At 45.6% G+C, this 22140-nt stretch overlaps 1 protein-coding gene across 1 annotated transcript in view; it reads left to right on the top strand.

Annotated features, from left to right (window-relative positions):
* The window catches only part of LOC308486469 (uncharacterized protein), a 142928-nt gene that overhangs the window by 63082 nt on the left and 57706 nt on the right, over positions 1 to 22140 (top strand). The window lies entirely within an intron of this gene.

Below are 22140 nucleotides of genomic sequence, written 5' to 3'. Positions count from 1 at the left end.
TTGACAATATATAAACTTATCGCATAATAAAAAACTAACCTCCTCAACAGAAAATCCCCCTCATAAAAAAACATATTCCGTGATCATGTCTCTTTCCTTCTATATTTGACCCCTTGATGAGCACATCATTCCATTAGCCAAGTTACCCTGCTCTGAATTTCATATGGCTGATGAATCACAGATGATGCATTTGCCACTTTGATAGATGAATGTAATCCAGATGTCCTCTGCTGATGCAATGCAATCAACAGCATCATCAGTCTCATGTTCCTTAGATGCAATGCAGGCAGACATTAAACATAAATGGGAATTTTCTAATTAAAGTAATTAAAATAATGGGACGAATACCAATGACAATAAACACCTATTGTTGTCATTTTGCCCCTTCAGCAAAGCAGCTGAGTTTTCTAACTAGCTTGTTTGTTTGTTTGTTTGTTTGCTTGCTTGCTTGCTTGCTTGCTTATTAAACTACCTGTTATCCAAGCATTTTAAGGCAGGTTACAATCAATAACATTTAAATATAATACAAAACTAAATGAACAAGGAGTCAGTAAAAACATTGAACATTTTAACACAACAGCTCTACATGAGAATACTATTCAGAAGCCACGTGAAATTACATTATTTCTTGGGATGTACAAATCTGCCTAATTCTGCTGTTTCATTTTTACTGACAATCTTACTTCTGTTCCATACTGTTTCGAGTGGAGTTTTTGAAAGAATATATGAATATTTGAATTTAAATGGTAATCATTGGTTGGCATCCATCTGTCTCGGGAGTCAATGGAGGAGTGCATCTTTGGGGGTGAAGTCAAACTGTTGGAAGTTTACAGTTTTTGCTGTGGCTGTAAAGACTGAGGTGTGAGAGGCATGTTTTGTTGCAGCTGGGGCAGATGAAGACGTCCAGTTGTGCTGGTGCAGATGCACCATGGGGTTTCTTCTCTTTGCGCTCCTCCCAGAAGTCATTCCTCCTCTGGTCATGTGAAAGGCATTGACCATCATCTTGGTATTGGAAGTTAGCATGACATTCTCCCATACCCTTTTGGAGAAGCAAGCCATTGCTGCAGCTGCTTTGCCAATATGCTTATCTAGTTCAGGATTGATGGTTAGGATGGAACCCAGGTAGGCAGAATTGTCTAAATTGTAATCATTATTATGTGCACTATTGTACATGTATTTGGCTGCTTCCACAACCAAACTGAAAGTACATCAGCTCTCCCAAAGAATCATGGGAACTGTAGCTTACCCCTCACAGAGCTAAAATTCCCATCACACTTAACAGTTCCCAGGATTCGGGGGGGGGGGTGGATATGCTTTAACTGTATTGTGTATATATATAGCCTTTGTACACATTTCTCCACAATCCATATTTTCTATATGGATGTGCTTTCCTATAAAATATACATATACCGTATGCATTTTCACTGTAAATTATGCATTTTTGTGTAATTATTTTGTGCACCAAAACTGCACCCCAAAATCCAGAGAAATGCATAATGTAACTGGGACTTGCATTTTGTTCTGCTGGATGGTCAGATTTTCTCAATCCACTGAGAAAAGCAAAACACATCAATTCCTTCTCCATCAGTAGTTATTATTACACTGGCAGGGGGTCCACTCTTCCTTCCTGTATAGGGAGGCAACCAAGGGGTTTGTCCCCTCCCTTTTAATCCTCTCAATAACCTTGTGAAATCAACTAGACAGGGCAGCAACTGAACTAAAGAAGTAAAGAGGAATCATTTTCCTGCATTCCTCGCATGCAGCACTGTTTCCATACCACTGTAGTTCATCTTCTGCCCAAAGCTACATTATTCATTATTCATTATGCTATCTGCTATGGTGAAATTAAATTGTCATTGCATCAATACAGCCTATTAATTCGAGTGCAAATGAAATGCAATGCAGATGACGGGGAAATAATAAATTACATATCATTTAGGAACTGAAAGAAGCTGCAACAGTATTAGTATTAGCTGGATTTATTTCTATTCTGGACATGGCACAAATGAGCGAACACTGGCAATTTTCAGTCCCACTCAGTATTCTCCAGCATCCCTAAACTGGCCCAGGGGCATACAGAGTCAGGCCAATGATGCAACTAGCTCAGTATTTTCTGCTCCGACAGGCAGTGGTTCTTCTGGATTCCAGACAGGGGTATTTTCTTGTCTGGAGATGCTGAGGATTGAACCTGGGACATTCTGCATGCAAAGCAGATGCTCTACTACTTCCTCCAAAAGTCACCCACTATGCTTCATGGCCCGATTCTCTCCAAGCCAAGTCTGACACGCTAACTGCTCTGTCCCTTGGCATGGTTGCTACTCATGGCAAATTTTACCTTCTACTGTGATCGCTACCCTTTCGTTAGGGGCCCATGAATCTGCCAGCTGTATTATTCATGCCCATGAGTTAGTGCATGCAAGATTTCAGGCCTACTGTTTGTATCTTTAATAACTAAGAAGTATCCTTGCAACAGGTACTACAATGGGAGAGGGGGGAAGAGAGAAATCACACATTATTACAGAATGTAAATATTAAGCCTTCATTCCATCACCCAACATTATTTACTCATTCTTTTCTTCTGATCGTACCGTCTATATGTGTGTGCCTGTTCTTCATGTTGTTTTGAAAAGCCATCATGAGGAATAAAGATTTGTGCATTACCCTCTTTCCCTCCCCCAATCCCATAGCAGCTGTAATTTAGCAACAGTTATAACTTAGCCAGAGAGATGACAATATTTCTATTATGAACTGAGATTGGTTATGAACCTGTTTACAACTCAAGGCAGATATAAAAGCTGCAATTCTTCCTCTTAGTGGTTGTTGTAGGAACACAAGACACTGCCTTCTACTGAGTCAAACCATTGGTACATCTAGCTCAGCATTGCCTACACTGATTAGCAGTGACTCTCTAGAGTTCCAGACAGGGGACATTCCCAGCCCTACCTGGAGATGCCCGGGATTGAACCTGCAACCTTCTGAATGCAAGACAGGTGCTCTCTCGATGAATTCTACCCTTCCCTCTCTGCTACTCCTCAACCACCAATGAGTATCAGCAGCTGCCATGATACTCCGGCAAATGCCAAAACTTATGAACCCCCTGGTTGCCTACAAGCCTTTATTTCCCTTTTATAAAAAATAAAATAAAGGGCAATGGAGCTTTGAAGAAAAGCACACGGGTACCACCATGCCAGGTCTTCCACCCAGCGGCGAAGCTAGCCTCTCGGGTGCCTGGTGTGGGTGGGGTGTCCTGCAGCCAGGGGCGGGGTGATCCGCCCATGGGGGCGGGGCAAGCTGCACCCATGGAGGCGGGGCAAGCCTCTCTGACCCTTGGAGCTTCTCTGCCGCCTCCCTCTCAGCTGCAGGGTGGCTGAGGGAGAGGCAGTAGGCAGACACAAGTTCCACACTGCTGTTTCAGGCAGAGCGGAACCTGCAGGCACCTAAGCCACCACGTCACTCCTAAAAAGTCTTGTGAGCCCAATTTTTTAAAACTCATTTTGTCACACACACACCCTCAGTGATGACACCCGGGGTGCACTGCACCTCCACCCCACTTCCTCCACCACTGCTTCCACCATTCATTAATGATCCAGAGCAGGGGTTTTTGAGCTGTGAGCCAGTGGTTTTAAAAGACAACCTGTCCTCCTTTCTCTCCCCACTCCCACAACCTATCTCTCCCCCCACCCCACCCACTTCCCTCCCTCATCTAACTAAGCCACAGTTCCTTTGATAAATGCTAGTAATGCATTTATTTTCCATCTGGGAGAAAGCTTCATTCTTGGTAATAAGAAGAAATATTGCCATTTATTAAGTCCATAATTGCATATGAACATTTGGTTTATAAGAAATTAATACAAAATGCAGTGCACACAGCACATATATAGCCCAATATATTATATTTTAATCTAAAAAGTGTGCCGTGTGATTCTGAATAAGAATGAAAGTATTCATTCTCTGTCTGACTCTTTCTGTGTGTCTGTCTCCCTCATACATACACACACACACTATTGTTTTGTGAGTTGATTTAGCATTATTGGATTGATGTCCAATGCATCTTTTTGAAAATGACTTTTTTTTTTTTTTTGCCCACTGCATCTAAAAAAAAAAGGCTCTTTCCAATATCATAGCATGGAGGGAGCAGTCCAACCCTTCGCAATGTTTACTCTGCTGCTGTCCAGAATCTTAGGCTGGGGTCTTTCCCATCCCTACCTAGAAATCCTGTAGCCAGACATCCTGGCAGTTGCTTTTGGGGACTTTATCAATGGTACCATCAGGGCAGAACTCTGTGGCAGAAATCTAGAGGCTCACTCAGCAGAATGAGCAGGAGGACCCCTAAATTCAGCAGTAATACACATAAAATAATACTGAACTTAATTTTTGGTTTTTGCTTTATGGTATATTTTAATTAAGCATGTTTTAATGCCCATACTTTAATTATGTATTGATTTTATAGTTGCACACCACTTAGAAACCATTTTGCCATATAAAGGTAAAGGTAAAGGTACCCCTGCCCGTACGGGCCAGTCTTGACAGACTCTAGGGTTGTGCGCTCATCTCACTCTATAGGCCGGGAGCCAGCGCTGTCCGCAGACACTTCCGGGTCGCGTGACAAGCTGCATCTGGCGAGCCAGCGCAGCACACGGAACGCCATTTACCTTCCCACTGGTAAGCGGTCCCTATTTATCTACTTGCACCCGGGGGTGCTTTCAAACTGCTAGGTTGGCAGGCGCTGGGACCGAACGACAGGAGCGCACCCCACCGCGGGGATTCGAACCGCTGACCATGCGATTGGCAAGTCCTAGGTGCTGAGGTTTTATCCACAGCGCCACCCGCGTCCCTTTTGCCATATAAGCAGTATATAAATTTTATAAACAATAATAAAAAGTGGCAATGCCGGTACTGTATATCCAGAGTCTTAAAGTGCATAGCTGCACCACTGGCCCTTATATATGCAAAGCATATGATCTACTATTGCGCGATGGGCCCGTTCTTCTTTCTAGATCCTCCACCTGGTAAAGATAAGTACCTGGGCCTTATTGAAATTCAGCAAATGTTCTGCATCTAATTTAACTGCATGTCCTTGGGGGGGAGGGGAAACATACCACCTGATATTCTGGGCAGAAGGGAGGCAATTTGCCGAATGAGGACCAATCTGTTGACTTTAAAATGGGCTGTTTAATTGAATTTTCATTCTTGCTGGCCCTCACTCTAACTTCCCCCAGACTTCTGTTTGTTTTTACGCCTTTATGGAATTCCAGCTGCGTTCCTTTTCTTTTCTAGTCATCCAGACTTTGAAGATGCAAATTGTTTACACAAAATGGCTTCAGAAGAGCCAACGGGAGCAGTCAATGGCCTGCTGTGGGGAGCCCAAAACCTCATTTCAAAGTGAGGTTTCAAGCACGATAAGGGTTCAGCAGCTGTTCCAAAGAGTCTGCAGATTCAGAGTGGGTTTTTACACAAACTCCCAGCCCCACTTGCTGTATTTTGTAGAAGAAGAAGAAGAAGAGTTTGGATTTGATATCCCGCTTTATCACTACCCGAAGGAGTCTCAAAGCGGCTAACATTCTCCTTTCGCTTCCTCCCCCACAACAAACACTCTGTGAGGTGAGTGGGGCTGAGAGACTTCAGAGAAGTGTGACTGGCCCAAGGTCACCCAGCAGCTGCATGTGGAGGAGCGGAGACGCGAACCCGGTTCCCCAGATTGTGAGTCTATTGCTCTTAACCACTACACCACACTGGCTCTCTTATTTCTTATTTCTTATACTCTTATTTCATTTTCCATTTGACATTTGACATTTTGTTGGAGAGAAAAAATATGTCTAGGGTTGTGTCCAACTCAGAGTAAACCCACTGAAATTAAAATACCTGCATTAGGCCCCATCTGCATTATACATTTAAAGCAGTGTCACATCTCTTTAAACTGTCATGGTGTGATGGCCTGGGAATCTGATTCAGAGGCTGAACCGGAGGAATCCCAGCCCGCACAGGAGTCCCTGCCTCCAGGGCCGGCTGAGCCGGGGCAGGGCCTTGAATCTGAAGCGCCTGCACCTCTGCCGGATCCTCAGGAACAGACACCAGATGAATCCACTCTGGCTCCGGAGGTGATTGAGGACCCATTGCCTACAGGTGCGCCTCTCCCAGCCCTGTCAGGGGAAGGTGAGCCTCCCCCTGGGTCCAGTAACCCTCCAGCCACTCCTGAGCTGCAGAGGCTCAGGGCAGAGAGGCGGAGGGAACTGGGTTCTCTCAGGAGGAGTGCTCGCCTTAAGGCCAGGAGAGGCGGGTCACCCGTGGGCTCTTCCAGAGTTCCCGACCTTACCCAGCTCCTCGCTTTGGACCTTGGTGGACAGTCTCCAGACCCTCGACCCAGGACCGGACTCTGACCATGCCTCACGGTAACCTCCCCCCAGGACCAGCACACATGGTTTCTCTCAAAGAATCTTGGGAAGTGAAGTGTAGGCGGGTTCAGGCATTACCTAAGACCGAGATTCAGCTCAAAAGGGATTTATTGGAACATCAAGAACAAGAATGACAAACAGGGGCACTTGACCCAGTATATATACCTTAAGCCAGTCAGGGCAAAATATACACACTGCCTGTGATAGGTCGCCTTAATACTGCAATTAGCGAATCACAACACTGGCCCTATCTCAGCAGGGATTGGCTGCCTGTCAGCTACTAACAATGTCATTGGAGGGTTTTAGAATCCTCTCTGTCTTTTGTTATGCAGATGAAGCTCCTGAGCTCCAGGAGGCCTGAAGGCCTAGGCCTGCATTGCATGCATACAGCCTGGCTTCAACCTACAATGCCTGCATACATAACATATAGTTTGTTAAGGGCAGTGAGAGTTGTTAGGAGACCCCTATTCTTCTCACAAAGGGATGCAGGTGGTGCTGGGGGTTAAACCACAGAGCCTAGGAGTTGCCAATCAGAAGGTCGGCAGTTCGAATCCCTGTGACGGGGTGAGCTCCTGTTGTTTGGTCCCTGCTCCTGCCAACCTAGCAGTTCAAAAGCACATCAAAGTGCAAGTAGATAAATAAGTACCGCTCTGGTGGGAAGGTAAACGGTGTTTCCGTACGCTGCTCTGGTTGCCAGAAGCGGCTTAGTCATGCTGGCCACATGACCTGGAAGCTGTACGCTGGCTTCCTCGGCCAGTAAAGTGAGATGAACACCGCAACCCCAGAGTCGTCTGCGACTGGAACTAACGGTCAGGGATCCCTTTACCTTTACCTATTCTTCTCACAGAGCTACAATTCTCGAACTAGTTTAACCATCAATTCTTCTTCCCAGGGAACTCCAGCGATTGTAGCTCCACCCCTTCAAACAAACAACACCTCCAAGGATTCTTGACTATTTAAAGTGGTATGAAGCGGCTTTAAATGTATAGTGCAGATGGGTCCTAAGCCATGTCTATCTATTTCAGTTGGTCTGTTCTGACTGGGCCTCGCACTGGAAACCACACACATTGTTTACAGTGTAGGCTTAGTAGTGGTACCAACCAAAGGGTAATGCCCAAGCAATGTCTATGTGTATGCAAACCCATGCCCACCAAAAGCAATGAGTGCAGTCTTCAAAAACACCTCAGAAGAGATGACAAAAAAGGAAGTTCTTGCACGTGCTTGAGCAAAAACCAGATGACATTGTCTACGTTGGACAATGTCTACGTTGGCTAATTATAGTTCAAGCCTGAATTTTAGAAATACAGCTTTGAAGTAACAAAAAAAGTAGAATGGACAGATGGTCACCTTCATTATTTATTCATTCAAGTGATCTGAAGGCAACTTAACAATATAAACACAGAGGAAATCAGTGGGCTATATCCAACAAAGTCATTTGCTTCTGCAGCAATGCTTCTGTATTCTAGTTGCTAGAAATGACAGGAGGGGAGTGCTCACACTTGGATCCTGCTTGAGGATTTCCTACAGGACTCTGGGTGGCCACTGTGAGAACAGGACACTGAACTGGATGAGCCACTAGCCTGATCCAGCAGGGTCTTCTTAAGTCCTTGTGCAATAGCATGTCAGGGAATGGCAGGGCTCCAAAGAGTGTGTGGTGGAGGCAGGGGAGCAGGCGAGTGACCCAGGAGAGGGGACTAAGTGATTTATGGGGTGCCACTCACAAGGCAGGAGTCAAGGGAGGAGGGAGAGTCAGGGCAGTCCAAGGTGGAAGAAGGCACGCAGAATGTGGCGGAGGAAGAAGGGGCGGTTCAGGTGAGTGATGGATAAGCAGATTCCCCACCCCACTGTCTCCTAGAACCAGGAGGGGCATGAAAAGGGAAGAGCAGTGATGACTTCTGTGCAGGAGAAGTCTAAGGTTGTGGGCATGCAACCTGGCAGAAGATGGTATATCATCCATCATGTCCTAGTTCAGTACTCTAACTACTCCACCACACAGACTCTATTTTTTTCCTGGGTTTGACAACACTATCTCCATTTGTGACTCCTGGCAACCAATATTCAGAGGCATACTGCACCTCCAGCATTGGAGACAGAACATAGCCATGATGGCTATTAGCCTTCGATAGCCTTTTCTTCCATGAATTTATAGGTTTGCTCAAAGGCATGCTGCATTATAAAATTGCTTTAGAATATTTGCTTCTTTTTAACAAGAATGATATTCAAGGAGTATTCTATCTGCATTTGTTTTTGTTTTTTTAAATGCAGCAACCCAGACAGGAAATTTTATTCCTCCTTTTGGGGAGACAGCTGCTGCCATCCAAGATGCATTTGTTTTACAAGGAGGGAAAAATCATACCGAAATGATTGGGTGGGAGAGGAGGGAGCTCTTGAAACCCCAAACCATAGAATGATCATCAAGCAACTTTTTTAAAAGAAGCCCAAGCTCATCATAACACGAGCACAGGCTGCAACTCAAAGGAGCGACGGGGGAAGGGGGGGGCAAAACCTTAGAGCTCCACTTTCATTTAGCAGCCCGATAAATTACAGAACCAATGAAATGCAATGAGATCAAAGACACTGAACTATTTGATTTTCTCACACATGAGTGAGTGGCTACTGTGTGCAATGATTACACATCAGCATTGAATAACTAGGACGATTCTGAATGCAGAACTTGTACCCTGGTGATAATGTTGCTGGGAGAAAATGAGGCAAATAAACATTATTTTGGTCTGTCGTACAATGAATAGCATGTGTGCTTATACATACATAATTCTGCAAGCAAGCTAATGAGTTTGTTTTAGGGCTCTGCCAGGCTAAAGGATGTGGATATTTCCCTAAAATCTGTGGCATTCCCAAGAAGAAATATGGTCTTTGCACTGAGTAAGCACAAGGTCTGTCTGCACACGTCAGATGGTGAGACATGCACATGCTACCCAGTGTTTTTTAAAAGGAGACATGTTCAATGGAGGCCCTTTGCACATGTTCAATTTGTTGCACATGCTTTTCCTGTCATTTCTGTTTTGCATGTGCCAAAGCTGGGAACTGTTTCTGAAACATATTTTCCAGGGGCTCAAGTGAGTCCGGGCTCAAGCAATGATGGCTGCTGCCTGTTGAGACTGGTAGGGTGGAAGGCAGGGAGACCAATGGCAAGTGGAGCCACAGCCAAAGTCAGGCAGAGCCAACTGATTCTAGTTTTGCCTTCATCTTCTTCTCCGCTCAGTTCTACCAAGGCAACACTTGGAGGAGTCACCTCCTGGGATTTGTCGGGGCTGACTAAGACTGAGGTTCATGGACAGTGCTATTAACTCTTAATAGACAAGTAATTCATTTATCCAAAGTATTTTCACCTCACTCTTCAGCAAAAAACCAACAACACCACCAAAACATTCCCAGGGCTGCTTACAGGTAGTAATAAAACCATCCTTTTCCTCACTCTCAAAGGCATGGCACAAAAGGAAAAGGGATTTGGTGGGAGGAGAAAGAAAAGCAACACTACTTCTCTACAGAGTACAGTCCGTTCTACAGGAATGGAAAGAGTTCAAGGAGAGGAAGAACAGAGCAGATGGAGAGGACTTAAAGTCCAATCTGCTATAGGCCAGTGGAGAATGAGTGATACTAGATGTCAGTTGAGCAGGGAGCCTATTCATAGAATCATAGAAGGGACCACAAGCGTCATCTAGTCCAACTTGCTGCAAGGTAGGAATCTTTTTCCCAACATGGGGTTTGAACCCATGATCCTGAGATTAAGGGTCTCATGCTCTACCAACTGCCCTTTTCAGCTGTCTTGGGTCTGATTCAACTGGGCTTTTCTTACATGCCACAAAGTCACCTGTGCATTCATATGTCCCTACTTTCCACCTAGATTGTAAGAGGGGAACTGAAATTTGCACTTTGTGACCAATGTCTTTGATGACCTTCCCACCTTCCATCCTAATCGGCAACACGCTAGTTCCTCTTCCTTGTTTTACATGTATCTTAAGAACAGAAATCTATGTTTAATAATAATAAAAAAGTCAGTGATTACACACAGTTCATTGAACACAAAAATTGCTAGTTAAAATGTCAGGTACCATATAACTAGCACTGGACAAATCATTAATGATTAATAATCCGCCTGACAAATGTCACCTCTTCCCCTCTCCTGCTGGTGAATTATTGCTGGAAGGCTATCATTTATAATTTCTCATATTTGCCCAGGATTTCTCCCAAAGCAGTTTGTACCAACTCTGAATCCAGATGTTGTGGGAGGTTTGATTTGTTGTGATAAATATGAATGGCTTGAGATTGATCACAAATAGACCTTCTCAGGGATAACTCCAGGAAAAGCTTGTTTGGGGGAAGCAAAGTTTGATGAAGTTCATCATGGAAGGTGCCTGTCTAATTTCAGTCAGGAGGGAGTTCCACATGCTTGGGCCACCAACACTGAAGGCACAATTTCTAATAGTTGCGATCTGTATCTGAGACATGGGGGATCGCCAACAGAGACTTAAGTGACTGGGTTAAGGAGATAAGTGATCAAATGGTCATTAAGCAGCTTGTATCTTAGAAGGTCATGCTGAAGATTATATAGAAACAACCACACTGTTATTTTCAGTAAATGACCCATGTCCCTATACTGCAGTGGTTTAACAATAAACAGAACTACAGTTTTCAAAATGGTTTAGCAACCAATCCCTCTTCCTAGAGACCTCTGGGATTTGTAGCTTTCCAAGGGGAATAGGAGTCTCCTAACAACTCTCAGCACCCTCAACAAACTACAATGCCCAGGACTCTTTGGGGAAAGCCATGGCTGTTAAAAGCAGCATGATGCTGCTTTAAATGTGTAATATGGATAGAGCCTCAGATCCATTGAAAGAGAATTGGGTGGGGCAGCTGTGAAATCTATTTCTTTGCCACTTTTTTAATCCATCCAGGCTTTGAGTGCAAAAGAATGGTTTGAACATCTCTTAAGAGTAACTCAAGTGACCTTGAGTAGGTGCTCTGTTGGCAGGGTAATTAAAGGACAAACACCCAATCACTACACGCTAACAGGCTGGTATTAACAATTGCGGAGCTCCTGCTGCAGTGCCTAAATGATATGTGTGCACGTAGCAGCAACAGATTTAATGCCTTGTTATAGCTTGATAGATGGATAAATAGATCAAGAGGCAAACGGCTGTAAATGAGGGGGACCATTTACTCCATTTCAGCCATAACAAAGCACTGGCGTTTATCATGTCCAACTGGCTTCAATCAGGGAAGCAAGGGGGGGGAGAGGAATCAGGAAGGGTGAACCTTGAAGGCATCTTTGGCCCAGTTTTGGCTGCTTCTTAAAAGTGAAATCACCATGGCAAGCGCTTGGAGGATAGCTATTTATAAATTAGGACAGCCCTGTATAATTTGTCACACACGCATACACTAGTCAAATGCAGTCCATAAGCCACATATAACCCTCTTTGTTTGGGCTTTTTTCTGCCTCCTTGGAACTGCAAGGAGCTGGGAACTCATCAGCAGGCTGTGATAGATAGGGGCTATGTACCAGGACCAGCCTCTTTGGGGATCCCACTGCCAATCCTCAGGGGGCTTTGGGGGGCACTTATGCATTGCCAAAAAAAAAAAAAGGAAATGCATCACAAAAAAGGGAGACAAAATAGGACACTGATTTCCATAACATTTACATATGCTGGTTTAGAAATAGCTACTATAATTTAAGTAACAGTCTCAGAGCGCTTTACATTAACATTACAAGACTCATAGCTGTGACATAGAAGACCGTGGCTGCCCCTCTGGAAATTGCTATAATTTACATTGAATTGCAAGTTGTCTCGCTATAGTTGAGAAGGCTGTATCCAGGTGAACTAGGTGTCTGCTCATTCTCCTGTTGAGAATACTTTCTGATGGGCATCTTCATGGCCCTTCCTGCTCTCCTGCTCTCCTTTCTTGGGTTGCACACACATGGCATTTAATTTTAGAATCAATGAAAACCAAGTGTTTGCTTTCTGTATGTGGTCTACACACAGTCTAGATGTGTGTGTACTTCTCAAGAAACTGATTTCATTCAAAAAATAAAAGCTCACAGAAAATTGATTCTGCATCGTCCTGTAGTGTGTCCATGTAGGCTCTCACAGCCATGGGGAATATAGCTACACCTGCCCAACAACATTGCTGGTGGGTTATGTGGCATTTGCCCTCCTAGGTGTGTGACATCATACTGGGTTCATAAGGAAAGGGTTAACTAATTGTAAAATGACTAACCAATGGGAACCCAAGGGGAGGAGTTAGAGTTAGGGTGGTTGAGAAGTCAGTCTGGAGTTAAAGAAGAGACAGAGAGGATAAGTCTGTGGGTTGGGCTAGTCTGATGTGAGAGAGTGAGAGAATCTGTTAAGAGGAGTCAGTCAAACTGTTGATATAATCAGTCAGAAGGTATTAGGAAGGTATAGGCTGGTAAAGAAACTAAAGTTAATAAACTGACAGGAATATTATCTGAGAAACCATAAACTTGTTAATGCTTATAAAATAAACTTGTTTATTTGGTTCAGTTTTAACAACTGTCTGGACTCAGTGTTTTACCCGAGAGTAACGGGTTGGTGGCAGCAGGGAAGCAAGCACAGTGGTGGCACAGGGATCAATAGACCGTTAAACATCCGGGGACCCTGTGTGATTGCCACAGGTATATACCAAGATTGCAGCCCTGAAGCTCACTGGTTGTTGTGAGGGTTAAATGGGGAGAACTATGTACACCACATTGAGATCCTTGGAAGATAAAGGTGGTATATAAATGTGGTGGTGGCAGTGGCGTAGCGTGGGTTCTCAGCACCCGGGGCAAGGCAAGTAATTTGCGCCCCCTAACCCGGGGCAAGGCAAGTAATTTGCGCCCCCTAACCCGTGGATTTTAGCACTCGAGTCTCTTCCGCACCCCCTCCAGATGTTGCGCCAGGTGCAGCAGGCCCCCCTGCACCCCCCACGCTACACCACTGCTCCCACCACAAGTCTTCAGGACAGCCATCCGAAGGCTGGCGCGGGGAGAAGGTCTCTCCGCCCCACCGCCAGGCTTCGGAGCAGCCTTCCGAAGGCTGGTGCGGGGAGAAGGTCTCTCCGCCCCACCGCCAGGCTTCGGAGCAGCCTTCCGAAGGCTGGTGCGGGGAGAAGGTCTCTCCGCCCCACCGCCAGGCTTCGGAGCAGCCTTCTGAAGGCTGGTGCGGGGAGAAGGTCTCTCCGCCCCACCGCCAGGCTTCGGAGCAGCCATCCGAAGGCTGGCGCGGGGAGAAGGTCTCTCCGCCCCACCGCCAGGCTTCGGAGGAGCCTTCCGAAGGCTGGCGGTGGGGCGGAGAAACCTCCTCCCGCCGCCAGGCTTCGGAGCAGCCTTCCGAAGGCTGGCGGTGGGGCGGAGAGCCCTCCTCCCGCCCCCAGCCTTCGGAGCAGCCTTCCGAAGCCTGGCGGCGGGAGGAGGTCTCTCCGCCCCACCGCCAGGCTTCGGAGCAGCCTTCCGAAGGCTGGCGCGGGGAGAAGGTCTCTCCACCTCACCGCCAGGCTTCGGAGCAGCCTTCCGAAGGCTGGCGCGGGGAGGAGGTCTCTCCGCCCCACCGCCAGCCTTCGGAGGAGGTCCGAGGACAGTGGGGTTCCTGCTTCCTCCAGGAGGGCCGGCCAAACGCGCCCCCCCCAAATGTTGCGCCCGGTGCGGCCGGCACCCCTGGCACCCCCCACGCTACGCCACTGGGTGGTGGTGGTGGTGGTGGCGAAGAAGAAGAAGAAGAAGAAGAAGAAGAAGAAGAAGAAGAAGAAGAAGAAGAAGAAGAAAGAATCATAGTCAATGACAGGCAGACCGAAATAATTGTACCTTTGTTGCCATGTTCCTCTTCCCTGCTGAGTTCTACAAGAGCAGCACTGTGACTCAGAAGGAGGAAACTGATAGACAGTGACACACTCTGGACTGGTTGTAAATAAGAAGGCAGAACTGAGTGAGGATACACTGAGGTTGGTAGGGCAGTTGCCCTGTTGGACCAGCGTTCACTGCCTGTACCCCTCTGCACTGCCTCCTCCTGGAGATTTAAGCATGTGAGTGGCACAAAGCCCTAATATCACTTACCCTAAAATAACACAGTGCCTTTCTTACCTGCTTCACATTGTAAGAGGATTTAAAAGGAAAAGAAAGGGGAAAGCTGGAGCAGACAAGGAGAAAGTGGCAAGTAGAATCCATCACGCCAGATAGACAGTGCACAGGCTCAGAACATTGTCATCCCGCGTTGCATCTCTGCCTCAGGTCTGGCTCTGCTACTCCCCAATAATATAGTCTCACCACTCCAGTTTTCCACCCATCTTGTCTGTCTAACAACTCTAAAAATAAACAGAAAATGCTTTCACGTATATGGATCTTCTTTCCCTGCACCCTGCTTGTTCAAAACATGACAATCTACTGTACTGACTTTTCTGTATCTGGAGGTGTGTTGACATTCTTTTTCTTTTTGCCAGTACTAGTTAAGACTCCTTATTACAGCAGCAGCAACAGCAGCAAGACTTGGTTGCTGCACAGGCAAGTAAAGCAGCTGTTGGAAGCTTTTGTATCTGAATGGTGTTACAGAATTGCAACAGAGGCAGATTTCCTCTGGGTGTATTGCAATGGTGAGGAGAACTGTTTGATTTTTGCCTGTCTGTTAAACCTTTTGTGTGGGGCAGAGAGGTGTCTGCTCTTTATTCCAGACTTCATTGTGCAACTTACAAGACCCAACAATTTTCCAGAAGTTGTTGATTTGAGGTAGATATCCTCGATCAAAAAAACCTTCTCTGCACAGCTGGAAATCTATTCCTGAATTCCCTTAATTACAAAAGGATAGATTACCTCTAATATTAGAAAATGGTTAGTATGCAGCTTCCCAGGCAGATGAAATGCTCTTTGTTAGTTGGGTCTCTCCTATCACTACCTGGAGATGCTGGGGATTGAACCTGTGACCTTCTTCATGCAAGGCAGGTGCTCTACCATTGAGCTCCAGCACTTCCCCTAGTTGACAAAGATATGCTCAGTTCTGCTGGGAAGCAAGACTCTTGGCAATTAATCAAGTGAGCAAAAGCAGCAAGTGAATTGACCCATGAGTGGACGTCACCACAGTACCTTGGCAACAGCTTCCACATCTGCAGCAACTAAAGGGGGGGGGGCAGAGACACCAGCTGGGAAACTTGCCTATTGTCCATTTGTTTGTAGCAGCTGTTCAGACATGCTGTTAATCTGGCCATAATATTGTGCTGGCCCTCTACAGATCTCTCTCTCGCTTTCTCCCAGATTGCACTTCATATTTTGGTGTTCTTATTAGTTTAGATGGCTTTAAAAGGAGATTAGGGAAGCTGGTGGCAAAGAGGTCTCTCCTCTCATTTAGCTATAAAGGCAGTGTACTTCTGAATGCCAGTTTCTGAGGAGTGAAAGAATTTGATTTTAGGAGATTTTTAATTATGAAAAATTAAACAACAGGTACTGGGGACAGTGTGTTCAGAATAAAATCCAGAATGTGAATATAAGGCTACAAGACAATCAGTTGAGGGAGTTGGGTATGTTTAGCCTGCATAGCAGGAGACTGAGAAGAGATCTTCAAATATCTCAATGTCACATGGAAGATGAGGCAAACTTGTGTTCTCCTGCTCCAGAGGGTAGGAAAACCCAAACCAATGGCTTCAAGTTACAAGAAAGGAGATTCCAGCTGAACATCAGGAAGAACTTTATGATCATAACAGTTGCTTGACAGTGGAACGGTCTCCCTCAGAACTCTACAATTCTGTGAGCCCTGCCTGAAAAGCCACTGCCAGTCAGTGCAAACAATACTGAGAAAAACAAACCAGCAGTATGTCCTTGTTAGGTGTTAGTTCATTAAAGGCATAATGGTGGGATAAAAATTAATAAATTTCATCTCTGTGCATGTGCAGACTGCTTGCCACTGAGAACTGCCTTGCACATTATGCCATAGCCTGTGTTCAGCCATCTTTAGGCTGAATGTTCATTTTTTTAATGTTTAACAGTGGCAAATATTGTAACCACAGCTAGTCTCTCATATTTTGGGGCTCCAGGTAGGGCTGTGTCTGCATGAGAAAATGTGACTTGCCTCCTAATAAACCTGAAGCAATGTTTAGCTTACAGTGCCCATGCACATAAAACACTTGTATGCCTTTGTAGCTGTACACCAATTCACCCCACCGCAAGCTCCCTTTGGTTTGTCCAACATGAGAATGCATTTCAGACAAGTTAAGAAGCCATGCCCAAAATAATAATATTTTTTCTGCCTTTTTTGCTGCTTTGAACTCCATTCCCAAATATTCTTTGCCTCTCCAGTGATCAAGGCACAACAGATTTTGAAGGAGATGGCCACATTACATTAGATTTGTCTGTTACTCTTTCATCATGCCGGGGGAAATCATAGACTGATCATTAAATATAATAATACAGCAATAAGAGAGATAAAGGGGAGGACATCTGTCGCATACAGGATTTATATTTAGTGATTAACAGTCTGTGTTTTCTTTCCTGCTGCACTGTGGCATATCAAGTCCTCAGATTATGTGAGCATTTAAAAGCTGAAAGTGATGTGGTTCAGAATTAAATCTAATCTGGTTGGAAAACACAGTGATGCGGCAATATTAGAAATTGTAGCTCTTGAACCCTAAGTGATCCCAACCTACTCTTGGCTGATTCAAAAAGAAAAGCATATTGTTTGTTCTATGAATATGGTGTTTTGGTATGCAAACGTTTCCCATGAGCTCACTCCTTGTTTTCTTGGGGGGAAAGGGTATTATACATCCACCTTGGGTGCATGATATAATAATGTGCCATTTCACACATTAGAGTTCTCTTACACAGAAACCACTTCCATAAAATGTGGGAAAACCATAAAATATCTGTGCACAGAGCATGGGTAGGCAAACCCTTTTAAGCCCAAGGGCCACATTCCATAATGGGAAACTTTCTGGAAACCACAAGCCAGTGGTGGGTGGAGTGAGAGGCAAGAAGAGCAAGAAATATAATTTTTACTTTTGCATAGTAGGCTAGTTTACACACACACACTGCTCTCTATCCATCCAGACAAGCAAGACGCCTTGCATGCCAAGGCCTCGTGACCCACAGTTCCCTAGTAATTAATAAACACACAGACACGAGTATTTAGGTTTATGGGATCAAATAGGCCACAACTTTATTAATTATAGGTGTGAGCAGTTTGGCTTAGGCATTGGGTGAAGCCAGGCTATATCTCGACTCCTGCCCTTCTACAGGGAGTCCATCTAAGGGTAAACCACCAATAGGGGGAGCCCTATGACTTATATCAAATAGGGGCACCCTGATGAGTCCCCATTGGGGTTGTGGATTGGCCCAAGCACACTTCCAGACATCAGACAGGATCCACACCCCTAGATCCCTTTAACAGGATACCCTTAATGAGGATTAGAAGGGGGAGGCTACAACCTCCCCTCCATCCAAACAAAGGCTTACCCAATGCCTAACCTCACAAAGTTGTGATGACTGCTACAATGTAGGTGAAAACCGAATGGCTGATGCCAATTTGCCAAGTGGAAAAAAAATCCTACCCGGCCCCAACATTTGTCCATAGCAAGGTCGTGTCATAGCAAAGCATAAAAAAGAGGGTGGGTGGGTTGGGAGATCCAGAGAAAGGGTGAGAGAGGAGAGGCCCCCCCCCTCGGCTGCACTGCAGTTAAATTTCCTGCAGCCACGCCCCCTACCAGCCCTGATTGGCCAGCAGGACCACACTGGGTGTGACCCCGCCCAGCACCGGTGACACGGCCAGGACAGCACGAGGGGGTGTCAACTCCCTGCCCCCACGCCGGATCACTGCAGGGGCCCAGATGCCTGACCGCAATACCGCCCACAGAAAAAGGTGAGTGGGCTTATCATCCAGCTAGACAAAAAACACACAAAGTGAAACACCAGCTTGGGAAGACAGGATGTGTCATAGGCAATGTTCCAAGGGCTGCATTTGTCCCTTAGGCTTGAGGTTTCCCACCCCTGGTGCAGATCATCATGTGATGACTCCATGTAGGCTCCAGGTGGATGCTATTGATGTATCAATGCATGTGCATACTTGCCATTGTCACATCTAGCGATGGACAGACCAGTTTCAAGAACTTTTGTCTAAGAGAACGATGTGGTTCTCATACAAGTAAGTGACTCATAGTTGAAATGGGCTTGAATACCCTTCAAAGCAAGGATCTAAATGGACTCCTTGTATTTGAAGTTTATTAGGTATGACATGAACAAATCTATGTAGCTATTTTATGTTGAATCAGACCACTGCATCATCTGTGCTCAAAGTGTCTGCTTTGCCTGGCAACAGTTCTCCAAGGCCTTAGGCAAAAGGACTTCCCAGACCTGCTAGAGAGTGAACCTAGGACCTTAAGAACATATGGAAAGCCCTGATGGAGCAGACCAAATGTTTATCAAACCCAAGCAGCATGTTTCCTACAATGGCCAAACTGGTACATGTAGGAAGCCCAAACATGATAGGATGAATAATTGGGAGAGCACTTAAGTGTGCTCCTTATTCTTCCTTTGCATCAAAAAGTCAGCACATCTTTTTCTGCTATCCTGCATGGGGGTGATCTCAAATTGCTTTGCAAGCAGATCGGGGAAAGCATAGACAGTTGACAAACTTAGCAGAGAATTATGGCATGTCAAGAACTCAGCAGACAGGAAACTGGGCAGGTTTTAGGAAGGTCACCGGGAACTGGAATCAACTCCCTAAAAGAGATTGTCAAAGACTTCAGCTCTCGTGGAAAAGTACTTTCTCAAGGTAGCAAATGAGCCCTGTGGCTGTTTCACGGTTTATGGCATCCTCCAGGACTTATTAAACTGGTCAATAACTAAACAGGTTCAATCAACTAATCAAGCCGCTACACATCACAAAAGTTCAGAGTTCTCTGGAATTGCTGTTTTAGCAACTAGTCTTTAATGACAACAACCTCCAGTTAAAAACAAACACATTGGAATCACCAAGAGTAGTCAATTTGCCAGATGATTGAGGCCTGTCTGTTTCCCATCTAAACATTCTGAGATCAAAGGGGGAATAGAAGCACTTAGCCTTCAGGCCTGTTTCTTTTAAGTCCATATTAAAAAAAGAATAACGATGAGGTGCTTTCTTTAAAATTGTTGCTTCGTCATGGGAAACTTTAGTTCAAGTTTCAAACTAAGGTACATTGGGGTAATCCAACACATTGGCACAATGTTCTGTTAATAAACTGGGGCTGCTGCCAGACTTCAGGAGGTAGCAGGGAGGACTTGGCCAATAACAGCAATGGGCCACCAACTCATCCTCCGCAGTCAGGGCAGGGCCAAGCCACATGCTTTCTATGCCACCTGGCTGCAGCTTTGGCAGCAACCCCACTTCACCAGGCCCCCAAACATACTGCACTGGTTGGTGAGTGGAGGCACTTTTCAATGGGGGCTAAGCTGTATTCCCATCCATGGTAGCTGCTAGCCATCTTGCCCAAAATGCCATATCCTGGCCTGTAGATCTGTGAAATCTATTAGTCTGTGGGTCATGGAATAACGTTTTAGGTAACCTAAAATGGTGGGCAGCCACCACAGATGAGAGCTGAACTCTGCTCCTGTTCAAAAGCAGAAGCACATGCAACACACGCTGCAAAAAGCATCTGAGAGCCTAGTGGGGAGGATGATAAATAGCAGCGCAGGTGGGTCTCAGCCAGTGCCTGACCTAGCTGACTGCTGGCACCAGGCCTGATTATTTCTATCACTGCCAGCTCCAGATTTGAGGCAACATGCCCTTAAAGGCCCCTTTCTCTGAATGGGTCAAGATCCTCGTTGGTGCTGTTGCCACTGCCCATTTGCTTGCTCTGTTCTCCTAGGCTCAACCTGCAAAGGGAGAGAAGCAACTGGTGCTGATGCTCCTTCTCCTGGCTCCTTTCACTGCTTACTCATTCAAATAGGGCAGGTATACTGTCAGCAATGACAACAAGGAACAGGAGCAATGAAATCAAGGGATTCAAAGAGTTGTCATTAGAACACAAGAAGAGCCTTGCTGAACGAGGCCAATGACCCATCTAGTCCAGCACCCTCTTCTCACAATGACCAACCAGATGCCTGTGAGAAACCCACAAGCAGGATCTGAGCCCAAGAGCACTCTTGTTTCCCACAGGAAGCAGTGATAACCATAAACTTAGATGGCATTGTTTGGACTCCAATTCGCATCAACCCCAGCCAGTATGGCCAATGGCCAGGGGTGATAGGATATGGAGTTCAACAATATCTGGAGGGCCAAAGGTTAACCACCTCTGCTCTGGCGTGCAAGTCCTCCCAGCAAAGACTGTGTCAGTTCTTTTTTCTGAACAGAGCCAAGGGCACCGCTGGCTCTAAGTCAACATGTAGCAGTGGCAACACTTGTTCCATGTAGACAATGCTGTGATTGTGTTCTGATATGAATGGAATCATTTTCAATTCCAAAACTGAGAGCTGCTTTCATCAGCCAAAGAAAGCAACTTGTCCCCATTTGTTTTCCTGCATAAAGTTTTATATCAGTCTAATTGTGCATTGATTGCAGTTCTAAGAAGATGTTAGTGTTTTCGTTACAAGCACTTTTAGATGCTAAAGTATTGCAATTTGTTGTTTGATTTACATTTTCATGAAAATGGTTTGTGTTCTGTTAAGGCACAGGGAATTAAATGAGCATTGTTTCCATAAGCATAGCCCATCACTCAGACTCCCTTGCCCCACCTTCCCTTGGAGTAAGAGAACCCAGTGCTTCACCCCAAGATGAAAGAGGGGAGCTGGCTTTTTCTGATGACCCCTTAAGGTACTGATTTTAGAAGGCTAGTGGGGGGACATGATTTGGCTGAGGGCCAACAAGCTGAGACTGAATCATGGTAAGCTGGAGACTTTTGGGTGGGTGATTCCCGAGTTTCAGAGCCAGGGAGTTGCTTAGGTGTGCAAGCTAGAGAGTTCACCAATTCTCAACGGGGTTGCACTCCTTCTGAAGGAACAGATGGAGCACATTTAGCTCCATCCCTGTCATTGGAGGCCCAGGTAGCCTCCATGGTGAGGGGTGCCTATTATCAACTTAAGTTGGTACACCAAATACGCACTTTCCTGGACTGAAGTAACTTGGGCACTGTGATTCTTGCATTCGTAACCTCACTACTGAACTACCGTAACATGTCTTTGAGACTAGTCTGGAAGCTGAAGGTGGTGCAGATTGCTGCAGTCAGGTTGTTGACTACAGCACCAGGACATTCACATATTACACCTGTGTTGAGGTAACATATTAAGCACACACACACAAATTTCCTTCCACAATGTGAGCTCTGGGAGAAACCCTATGCTTGTGGTGCTACAGTTCAGTAATTGTTGGCTCTGGATTTGAAGGCTTTATGGGCAGATCCTGATTAGATGGTAATGAGTGATACTCCACTTACTTCAAAATGTGATAAGCCAACCTGACTACATATGGGACCCTCCTCTTTAATTTGCTGAGTGGGGCCTGAACTACTGACTGAAAATTGGGTTCTGATGGTACCGCTGCCAAACTTCAGGTTTGTGTGTACAGCCCTGAGGAGCTGAATGGAACACTCTTTAATATACCTGTGATGTTGCCATAATGGCTGTGGAGCCTGAAAAACTATGTGCTGCAGGCCAGTTTTTAGAGCCCTGCCAGGGAGCTGTATAGAACCCTGTTCAATAAACCAACATTGTTATTATCAAGGACTGCTCCCTGCTCCCTCTGTTTCCCTCCTACACAAATGTGACACCAGGGCCCCTATCAGCAGG

This window comes from Podarcis pityusensis, assembly GCF_964106645.2.
Source record: "Podarcis pityusensis genome assembly, chromosome: 10".
Taxonomy (NCBI): Eukaryota; Metazoa; Chordata; class Lepidosauria; order Squamata; family Lacertidae; genus Podarcis; species Podarcis pityusensis.
This window is presented reverse-complemented; position numbering and strand designations above follow the sequence as displayed.